Genomic DNA, 12299 nt, shown 5'->3' with positions numbered 1-12299 from the left:
TCCTCTCAAGCTCTGTCAGGTTGGATGGGGACCATCTGTGGACAGCCATTTTCAGGTCCCTCCAGAGATGTTCGATTGGGTTCAAGTCAGGGATCTGGCTGGCCACTCAAGGACCTTCACATAGTTGTCCCGAAGCCACTCCTGCGTTGTCTTGACTGTGTGCTTAGGGTCATTGTCCTGTTGGAAGGTGAACCTTCGGCCCAGTCTGAGGTCCTGAGCGCTCTGTTTTAGGTTTTCATTTAGGATATCTCTGTACTTTGCTCCGATCATTGTTCCCTCTACTCTGACCAGTCCCCCAGTCCCTGCTGCTAAAAAGCACCCCCACAGCATGATGCTGCCACCACCATGCTTCACCGTTGGGATGGTATTGGGCAGGTGATGAGCGGTGCCTGGTTTCCTCCAGACATGACGCTTAGAATTGAGGCCAAACAGTTCAATCTTGGTTTCATCAGACCACAGAATCTTGTTTCACACAGTCTGAGAGTCCTTTAGGTGCTTTTTTGGAAAACTCCATGCGGGCTTTCACATGTCTTTCACTGAGGAGAGGCTTCTGCCTGGCCACTCTGCCATAAAGCTCAGATCGGTGGAATGTTGCAGTGATGGTTGTCCTTCTGGAAGTTTCTCCCATCTCCACACAGGATCTCTGGAGCTCAGCCAGAGTGACCATCGGGTTCTTGGTCACCTCTCTTACCTTGGCCCTTGTCCCCCAATTGCTCACTTTGGCCGGGCGGCCAGCTCTAGGAAGAATCCTGGTTGTGCCAAACTTCTTCCATTTCAGAATTATGGAGGCCACTGTGCTCTTGGGAACCTTCAATGCAGCAGAATTTTTTTTGTAGGCTTTGCCAGATCTGTGCCTCGACACCATCCTGTCTCTGAGCTCTGCAGGCAGTTCCTTCGATCTCATGGATTGGTTTTTGCTCTGATATGCATTGTCAGCTGTGAGACCTTATATAAACAGGTGTGTGCCTTTCCAAATCATGTCCATTCAATTGAATTTACTACAGGTGGACTTTAATGAAGGTGTAGAAACATCTCAAAGATGATTAAGAGAAATGGGAGGCACCTGAGCAAATGCCAAGTGTCATAACAAAGGGTCTGAATACTTATGTGAATGTGATATTTATTTCACTTTTTTCTTTTTCATAAATTTGCAAAACATTCTAAAATCCTGTTTTCTCTTTGTCATTATGGGTTATTGAGTGTAGATTGATGAGGGAAAAAATGAATTTAACCGATTTCAGCATAAGGCTGCAACATAACAAAATGTGAAAAAAGTGATGGGGTCTGAATCCTTTCTGAATGCACTATATATAATATACTCGTATATATATATATATATCTATACAAAAACACATTTTCCTTACTTGAGCGAGTTTTGCAAAACCACTTTTCGAACTTGTGCTGGTGTTGAAAACCACTTTTTGCACTTGTTTTAGTGCTGCAAAACCATTTTCCGCACTTGTACTGGCGGTGAAAACGACTTCCCGCACTTGAGCTAGTGTTGCAGAACCATTTCCCACAACTGTGTTAGCGTTAAAAACCACTTTCGCACTTGTGTTGGTGTTGGAAAACCACTTTCCGAACCTGCGCTCGTGTTGCAAAACCACTTTTCGCCCTCATGTTCGTGTTGAAAAACACTTTTCGCACTTGTGTTCGTGTTGAAAAGCACTTTTTGCTCTTATGCTAGTGTTGAAAACCACTTTTCTTGCTCCTGTTAGTGTTCAAAACCACTTTTAGCACTTGTGCTGCCGTTGAAAACCACTTATCGCACTTGTGGTAATGTTGCAAAACGACTTTTCACACTTATGTTAGTGTTGCAAGACAATTTCCGCACTTGTGCTGGCGTTGAAAACCATTTTCCAGACTTCAGCTGGAGTTGCAGAACTACTTTCCGCACGTGTGCTGGCATTGTACACCACTTTTCACACATGTGCTAGTTTTTCAAAACCACTTTCCGCACTTGTGCTGGCGTTGAAAACTACTTTTCACACTTGTGCTAGTGTTGAAAAGCCCTTTTTGCGCTCCTGTTAGTGTTCAAAGCCACTTTTAGCACTTGTGTTAGTGTTGCAAGACTACTTCCCGCACCTGCGCTTGTGTTGAAAAAGAACTTCCCCCCCTCATGGTAGTGTTGAAAAACACTTTCCGCACTTGCGCTGGTGTTGAAAACTATTCTCCACACTTGTGTTAGTGTTGAAAACCACTCTCCGCACTCGTGCTCATGTTGCAAAACCACTTTTTGCACTTGTGTTAGCGTTGAAATCCACTTTTCGCACTTGTGTTGGTGTTGCAAATCCACTTTCCGCATCTGCGCTCGTGTTGCAAAACCACTTTCCGCAATTATTGGTGTTGCAAAACCACTTTTCGCACTTGTGTTAGTGTTGCAAAACCATTTTTCGTGCTCGTGTTGATAACCACTTTTCACGCTCTTGTTAGTGCTCAAACCCACTTTTAGCACTTGTGTTAGTGTTGCAAAACCACTTTCCACACTTGTGATGGCATTGAAAACCAGTTTTCGCACTTGGGTTAGTGTAGAAAAGAAGTTTTTGCTCTTATGCTAGTGTTGAAAAGCACTTCACGCGCTCCTATTAGTGTTCAAAACCACTTTTAGCACTTGTGTTATTGTTGCAAAACCACTTGCCGCACTTGTACTGCCGTTAAAAACCACTTATCGCACTTGTGGTAACGTTGCAAAACCACTTATCACACTTGTGTTAGTGTTGCAAAACCATTTTCGGCACTTTGTGCTGGCATTGAAAACCACTTTCTGTACTTGAGCTGGTGTTGCAGAACCACTTTTCGCGCTCTTTTTAGTGTTCAACCCCACTTTTAGCACTTGTGTCAGTGTTGGAAAACGACTTTTCGCACATGTGCTAGTATTGCACAACCACTTTCCACACATGTGCGGGTGTTGAAAACCACTTTTTACGCTCCTGTTAGTATTAAAAGCCACTTTTATCACTTGTGTTAGTGTTGCAAAACCACTTATCGCACTTGTGTTAGTGTTGCAAAACGATTTCAGCATGAGGCTGTAACATAACAAAATGTGAAAAAAGTGAAGGGATCTGAATACTTTCTGAATGCACTGTATATAATATACTCGTATATGTATATATATATATATATATATATATATATATATATATATATATATATATATATATATATATATATATATATATATTAGGGTGGGCTTCAAAAAATCAAAATGCAGATTTTCTCTGGGACATGGTCTATTTTTGTTCCTTGTGGTGTCAAAGGAAACCACACCAAATTTGAATGGAATCCAATAATATTATTTAGGGGTGTCACAGCAGTGATGAATTTTCCCCCATGCAAAAATAGGAATTCCCATTTTTTGGGCTGCATATACACAAAATAAATGCATAATTATATATATACATTAAATATAATATTAAAAATAAATATATAGTAAATATACATTAAATAATAATAATATATATTATATTATACATTATATATACAATTATACGATAGACAATTATACAAATATAGACAAATATAATACATTAAATAATATATTAAAAATAAATATAATATATTAAAATTTAAATATAATAAATAAATATATAGTTATACAATATATATACATTATAATTAAATATACATTAAATTTATACATAAAATATACATTAAATAATAAATATACATAAATACACATTATACATTATATATATAGTTATATACAATATATTATACATACAGTTTTGAGACTTCCTTTGATCACTATCTGGGCAATTTTCATGCATGTTTTGTACAGGTTCCCGGGGTCAGGGGTTTAGTGAAATCGTATTCGTACTGAACCCGGGGGTGATGCTCGCTGCTCGTTGACACCGCTAGGGGCGTGACTATAAGACCCGCTGCTGCGGACGGTGCTCCGAGACTTCTCCTGTGACACGTTACATCTCGTAGACTCGCTAACGGTACGCCAGCATAGAATATCCAGCTTGCTTGCATTGAATGTTATGAATGGTCCCATGTGATGCCACATCGTATACACATTGTATTTCCTGCATTACAGGATGATGTCATGATCTAAATGGAATTAAACCACCAGTTGGACGAAAGTTGTGCGGACCTGATTGGTTTTCCACAACACTTAATTCCATTTATATCTACCGACATGGCTGGCAACAAGACGCTGGCGGTTGCCGTATTCTGCGCCGACCCGCAAGCCCCGGATGGTGGCTTGCAACTGAAGCACTGGCTCAGAACATTGGAGAATCATTTTGACGAGCCTGAGACCGCGCCGACGGCTGCCGCGAAGCTAGCAACGCTTCATTCAAAAATCGACTACAAGGTGTACAATTCCATCGCTCAATTCGCGACGTATGACCTCTCGATCGCGGAGCTCAAACGGCTGTACATAAAGGAACAAAGCCCGGTGTATGCACGATATTTGCTGCTAACGCGACGTCAGCAACCCAACGAGGCGATGGACCACTATGCCCAGGAGCTCCGGCAGCTCTTGCTGGACAGCATCAAGGAGCCACGGACTCCCGCGCAGGCTCAGGATGATCTTCTTTTAGATGCCTTCATTGCAGGGGTCTCCTCCCAGGAACTAAGGCTCAAGCTCTTAGAGAAGACCGACCTGACCTTCGCTACGGCACTCGAGCAAGGGAAAGTATACACCGAAGCGCGGATGCAATCAAACACCTATGATCGCACGCGCCTCTTGGCGGGCACTACACTACACGCCCGGCCGGAGAGTGCTACCGCCGAGGACGCGGACCTGCTCGCGGAACTCCGGGATGCTCCGGAGGAAGACCCAGTCCTGACGGCTGCCGCTACGACCAGACCCAAGGCCTTACGTGGGGCCGCATGCTTTTTCTGTGGGGGGCCACGCCATGCCCGGCCCGTGTGTCCGGCACGAGACGCTATATGCCATTTGTGCTCGCAAAAGGGACATTACGCGAAAGTGTGCAGGAAAACGGCACGCGGCTCGTGGCTCATTGAACCGCGTGGTCGCGGTCGCGCGGTCGCGGCGACCTTGAATGGGCTCATTGCGGAGCCTGTGAGCCGAGCCCGAAACCCGGCGCCTTACCCGTCTTCTAAGGGGAGGGCCCCTCTCTGCGGGCCCCTGGGCGCTCAGACGTCCTTGGCGGGTGTCACCGGACAGCCACCACAGTCTCATCCTCAATCGGGCACGAAGTACGTATCCTTGACCAAACTCCGGGCCACGCAAGGGGCTTTGAAGCCTCACCAAGCCCCAGCGGAACGTTCTCCTCGTGTCATCCATGAGCTAACGGTGGCCCTCACCCCGGAAAAGGCGATTTCGAATACTACGGAGGCCTTTTCCTGCCAAAAGTGTCAAAAGGCGTTTTCAAATACTACGGAGGCCTTTTCCCGTCAGAATTGTCAGATTTTGAATCGCGAAACACCGGAATGCTTGGGAAAGCCCTCTGATGGCATTAATGGATTCCCCATGGACAACGCATACTCCAGCCACGACCGCAAAACTGCTGCTGGCATAGGATCCACCCGCGAGGCTTGTCCGACCCATTCGGGGGGTTCAGTCCCTCTCCCAGCAGCCTCGTCTGGCCTGGCTCAAGCCCTTATTCCCCTCATGGTCGAAGGCCATTGTGTTCGGGCCTTGGTGGATACAGGGTCTACGGATAGTTTTATCGACCAGCGACTTGTGCTCAGGCATGGATGGCGGATCTGGAGGTCTACGAGACGGATCTTCATGGCTTCCCAGGGGCTTCGACTCAGCACGAAGGGGGAATGCCGATTGAAACTCGTGCTAAAGGGACGGGTTTTTCCTGATGTACACCTTATGGTTTTACCCGCTTTATGTGCTGATATTCTGTTAGGACACGATTTTCTTAAGCTGCATGGACGTCTGGTAATGGAGTTTGGTGGGCCTGACACGCTTGTTGTGGGGGCGGACGACGCGCTTGCGGTGTGCGCCCTAGCGCAAATGGACATCCAGCCGCTTTCGCTGTTCCCCAATCTAACCTCCGACTGCACCCCTGTCGCGGTGAAATCACGGCGCTACTCTCGCGCAGACATGCAATTCATTGCGGACGAAACGGCTCAGCTCTTGAAAGACGGCATCATAGAACCTAGCAGGTCGCCATGGCGCGCCCAGGTCTTGGTGGTGCGCAGCGAGGCCCACCGCAGACGCATGGTAATCGACTATTCCCAAACGATTAACCGCTTTACACAGCTGGATGCCTACCCCCTTCCGGGGATGGACGCGCTGGTGCAACAGGTGTCCCAGTATTCGGTCTATAGCACTCTCGATCTCCGTAGTGCGTACCACCAGATCCCTATCTCTAGGGCGGATCGTATCTATACCGCTTTTGAGTCGGGGCAGCGGTTGTACCAATTTACGCGATTGCCTTTTGGGGTAACGAACGGGGTCGCTTTTTCCAGAGGGCCTTGGATGACCTCATTGCGCGGGAGCACTTAACCGATGTTTTCGTCTACCTCGATAATCTTACGGTTTGTGGATATGACCAAGGGCACCATGATGCTTATCTGAAGCGCTTCCTTGAGGTCGCGCAGAGGTATCACTTAACTATGAACGAGGATAAGTGCCAATACTCCCTACGCACGATAGATCTTCTGGGGTACACCGTGACCCATGGCTCGTCGCTCCGGATAAGGAGCGTCTGCGACCTTTGCTCGACATGGCCCCTCCCTGTGATCGGGCGTCCCTGAAGCGCGCCCTCGGACTATTCGCCCATTACTCCAAATGGGTGCAAAGTTTCTCCGCGAAACTTCGCCCCCTCGTGGCCTGCGACACCTTCCCACTGAGTCCGGCCGCATTGGCGGCCTTTGAAGGCCTTAAGGCCGACATCGCCCGAGCCGCCGTGGCGACAATCGACGAGAGCGGCTCTTTCGTCCTCGAAAGTGACGCCTCGGATCAGGCCATCGCGGCGACCCTCTCCCAAGGGGGGCGTCCCATGGCTTTCTTTTCACGGACTCTTACCACCGCTGAGCGGAGACACTCGTCCGTCGAAAAGGAAGCATATGCGATCGTCGAGTCTATTCGGCGATGGCGCCCGTACTTACTCGGGCGGTGCTTCCAAATCATCACGGACCAGCAAAGCGTTGCGTTCATGTACGACACCTTACACGCCCAGCGCATTAAGAATGAGAAAATCACACGCTGGCTTATCGAACTCGCCGACTTCTGTTACACCATCAAATATCGCCCGCGGAAGGATAACCGGGCCGCCGATGCCTTATCACGACCGGCTACATGCGCGGGTATCACCTCTTTGGAGGGCCTACGGGTGCTGCATGCCACTGCGGGCCATCCCGGCGTAACGCGTTTCGCTCATTTTGTGCGGCGTGGCAATCTCCCATACTCGATTGACGATATCCGCCGTATCTGTCGCGACTGCGCTATCTGCGCGGAAATCAAACCGCGTTTCTATAACCCTCCCATGGGGACTCTGGTTAAGGCTACGCGACCGTGGGAACGCTTGGCGATGGATTTCAAGGGCCCATTGCCGGTGTCGAGCGGCTCTCGCTATCTGCTCACTATCGTCGATGAGTACTCGCGATTCCCCTTTGCTTATACGTGCGCGGACATGACTGCTGCCACGGTGATGCGATGCTTACAGAACTTGTTCTCAATGTTCGGGTACCCGGCCTATGTCCATACCGACCGGGGTGCGGTCTTCTTGTCTCAGGAGGTGCGCGGCTATCTGCTCCAAAATAACATTGCTTCTAGTTACACCACGCCGTACAGACCCCAGGCTAATGGGCAGATCGAACGCTTCAACGGGATTATCTGGAGGGCCGTCATGCTCAACCTCCGGACCCTCGGCCGGGGCCTCGATAAATGGGCTAGGTCGCTACCTGCGGCGTTGAACTCGATCAGGGCTCTCCTGTGTACGGCAACCAACCAAACTCCCCACAAGCGACTTTTCCACCACCCCAGGAGCACGGGGTGTATACGGTCTTTGCCCAGTTGGCTCGCTGGGCCCGGGCCGGCCTACCTTAAACGGGCGGTTCGCGCGAGCAAGTACGACCCCCTAGTGGACAAAGTGCAGATTCTCCAGGCTAATCCTGAGCATGCTCGTGTGATGACGACTGATGGCTGTGAGACTACTGTCTCCGTCCGTCACCTTGCCCCTTGCGGGGTCGCCGACCTGAGTAGGGAATCGGATGGACCGACCGAACCCATCTATGAGACTATGGCCTCTCCCGACGCTCCCATCGCCGAAAGTCTACCGACTCTCCCCTCGCCGGGTCTACCTGGGCCCGACGACTTGGAGTTACCCCCTTCGTCACCCGACCCTGATGGCGCCTCCGACGCCGGGGACACAGGGATGCGTGATGCCGTACCCGGGGAATTTCGGACGCGTGCTGGCAGAGAAATTCGCTGCCCGGCCAGATACGGTTGGGTCGACTGACGTTCCGTACCCTGTTCGTGCTGACGCTCGCTCGCTTCTAGCCGCACCGCCGTATAATTCTGACGGGGGGGAGAATGTAGTGAAATCGTATTCGTACTGAACCCGGGGGTGATGCTCGCTGCTCGTTGACACCGCTAGGGGCGTGACTATAAGACCCGCTGCTGCGGACGGTGCTCCGAGACTTCTCCTGTGACACGTTACATCTGGTAGACTCGCTAACGGTACGCCAGCATAGAATATCCAGCTTGCTTGCATTGAATGTTACTAGGGCATGCCCGTACTATATATATATCTAAAATTATATCCCCCCCCTCTATTTACATGAAATGGTTTGGTCCATGAAATGTTTTGGTCCATTCGCAACGCCAAAGCGAACGGCGAACGCTTTACATGAAATGGTTTGGTCCATGAAATGTTTTGGTCCATTCGCAACGCCAAAGCGAACGGCGAACGGCTTGCGAGTACAGTGACAATCCCCCCCCCCCCCTCTATTTACATGAAATGGTTTTAATTAGTTTTAAAACATAGTTTAACGCCAACATATGGCATGCCCGTACCCGTACTATCCGTAATGGCGCACGCTCTCACAGGAGCTCCGGAAGGTCGGATATCGCAGGAAAGCGAAAGAATCGCAAATTAGTTTTAATTAGTTTTAAAACATCGTTTAACGCCAACATAGCGCCAACATAGTTTGCCGACGGGAAATAAATGAATACGCTCTCAAATGTGCCATCCGAGGCAGAGTCTGTTCGCCACGTTCGGCACACGTGATAGCTCGCTGCTCTCTGATTGGTTGAATCGTTTTTTGGACATAGCTCGGTAACTACTTCTGCGATTAATTTAAAACCTTGAAAAGGCACATCCTCGGGTCCCCAGCAATATACCTGGCAAGTTTCAAGTATATCGGACCCGTGGTTGTCGAGAAACAGCGGTCACAGACAAACAAACACACACACAGACACACACACACACAGACACACACACACACACACAGAGATTGCTGGAATTATAGATAGATGAATGGTCCCATGTGATGCCACATCGTATACTTATTGTATTTCCTGCATTACAGGATGATGTCATGATCTAAATGGAATTAAACCACCAGTTGGACGAAAGTTGTGCGGACCTGATTGGTTTTCCACAACAAGGGGTACGCTTTTTTAGTGTGTAATATGTAGGCCTAACTTATTGACTGTGGCTCTTTTGTAGAGAGTGACCCTGTGGAGTAAGAATTAACAGGATTTTACCCACATTTTTGCGTATTTTGCAGATATGGCATGTGCTAGTACCAGTGTTTCATTGAAAACTCGGGCTCAGGATAATGTGTATCTCATTGGGTCCACTTCTGGAGATGCCATCAAAGGTGCCAAGCTCCCGACTGTGCATCAATCTCTTGTCCTGTTTTTCCATCACCTGAAGAAGGAGAATCGCACTGCCCGGGAGAGTGCAACCCTCACCATTGAAGAGGTTGTGAAGTTCTGGGAAAAAGCTCACCTACCTACAACGACGAAGCAGCACTGCATCCATCGTTTGGAGAGGCTATATGAAGAATGGAGGAGCCTCCAAAAAGGTGCAAAGCGGGGTGGTGCGACCCAAGAGAAAAAGGAAGCATCCTTCAAGGCCTCCTTGGAGAAGACGTTTGATCTTAGGCATGCAGATTCGGAGGCCATAATCACCAACCCCGAGGACAGGAAGTTTCTTCACGATCAATTCTCAGAGAGGAAGGCTTCAATGGGATCTGTAGACACTGTGTTGGAAGCAAAATTGCCTATCAACCTATCCTATCAACCTATCCAGTCAACCTATCCTATAGTCAACCTATAGAACCTATATAGTCAACTATAGTCAACCAATAGTCAACTATATAGAATCCAGTCAACCTATAGAAGCCTATCAACATTGTCACTCCTGAAGTCGCAGCTTCTTTGGATCGTACGAAAACAAGTGACCGAATGGCTGTCCACAACTTGGCATCCATTTGTAGAGCAGTAGGATGGGATCCTGCAGAGCTGGCACTGAACCGATGGACAGTGTGGCGGAATCGCATGATGCATCGATGCAAAACCATGGACGAAATAAAAGAAGCATTTCATCATAATGTGCAGGGTCCTTTAGTGGTCCATTGGGATGGAAAGCTTCTTCCCGATGTCACTGGAGATTTTGTGCATGTGAAGGTGGATCGTCTTCCAATCCTTGTGTCCAACCAGTACCATGGAATGGAGCAGCTGTTGAATGTTCCCAAGTTACCTGACGGGGGAGGAGAAGCTATGGCAACTGCTGTAGTGGACACACTGAAGAGCTGGAACCTTGTGGGCAAGGTGAAGGCTTTGTCTTTTGACACAACGGCCAGCAATTCAGGTGTTCGTGGAGGGGCTGCTGTCCTCATTGAAAAGAAGCTACAGACTGAACTAATTCATTTGGCTTGCCGCCATCATGCGCACAAAATCATTCTGGGAGATGTTTTCACCACTCTTTTCGGTCCTTCATCAGGCCCTGACATCCAGCTTTTTAAGCGGTTTCAGGCGGAGTGGCCGTCCATTGCCCATCACCAACCAAAAAATGGATTCACAGATCCTGATACGGCAGCTGAGTTTGCACAGAACAATGACATGATGGATGAAGCTCTGGAATTTGCTCTTGTGTGTTTGAAAGATCAGCAGCCACGAGATGATTATCGTGAACTCCTAGAACTGACTGTCATCTACATGGGAGGAATCCCACCTCGTGGAATCCGGATCATGGCTCCAGGAGCAATGCACAGAGCCAGATGGATGGCAAAAGCACTATATTCACTACAGGTGTTCATGTTTCGGTCAGAGTTCCACTTGACACTTCGAGAGGCGAGAGAACTCCGAGCCTTCAACATTTTTGTCTGCCTTGTGTATGTACAGGCTTGGTTTCGGGCTCCACAAGCTATTGAGGCTCCCCTGAATGACATTAACCTCTTCAAGAAGTTGGAAAAGTTTGAACAAATCAATCAGAAGATGGCTCAGGCAGCCTTGAAGGCACTTGGCCGCCACACGTGGTACATGAGCCCAGTACTAGTGGCATTTGCATTCTTTGACACCAGAATTGACAAAGAAAGCAAGATCAATATGATTGAAGCATTGAAAAATGACGGTGAAAACCCCTCTCCAAAGAGACCAGCTATCAAACGAGGAACCGCCCTGTCAATCGCTGGCCTCATAACAAAACACACCAAGCATTTCTTCAGCATCCTAGGGACCCCAACTGATTGGATGGATAAGGATCCTGGTTCATGGGAGCAAGAAACCAGCTTTCAGGAAGCAAAGAAAGCCGCCAGTGGCTTAGTCGTGGTGAACGACAGGGCAGAAAGGGGTGTCGCATTGATACAAGACTACAATAAGCTCCTTACAAAGGATGAAGAGCAAAAGCAAGCTCTGCTCCAAGTTGTTGCTGCTCACAGGAAAATGTACCCCGATGCCAAGAAGGCAACAGTGGTGAAACAGGCCCAGAAATAGGAGTTACATTTCTCATTATATTTGGGTTTTTTAATATTATGTGATATGGTGTCTCTTCATTTTATGAACTGAACATTTGGATTGTTATCATTGAATTTGAGTTTTCATAGCAATATAGTGCTATTTGTGCAGCTATTGTAACTTGTGTTTGCTAGAATACAAAGAAAGTGAGTGGAGGGTGGATTTTCATAAAACAAACTTCTGGTTTTGCTTTCGATCCATATATAGAAAAGTTTTGTAGACACCTTTAGTTTGAAGGCTGATGTGGCACCCCTAAATAAAATCAGATTGCTTTCATATTTGGTGACTTTTCATTTTGGAACAAAAGGAACAACATAAAGCCATGTCCCAGTAAATATTTTTTTTAAATTATTTTGAGCACCACCCTAATATATATATATATATACGAGGTGTGTTCAAAAGG

Source organism: Myxine glutinosa, chromosome 8 (genome assembly GCF_964187855.1).
Source record: "Myxine glutinosa chromosome 8, kmMyxGlut1.1, whole genome shotgun sequence".
NCBI lineage: Eukaryota > Metazoa > Chordata > Myxini > Myxiniformes > Myxinidae > Myxine > Myxine glutinosa.
Note: the sequence above shows the minus strand (reverse complement) of the source record.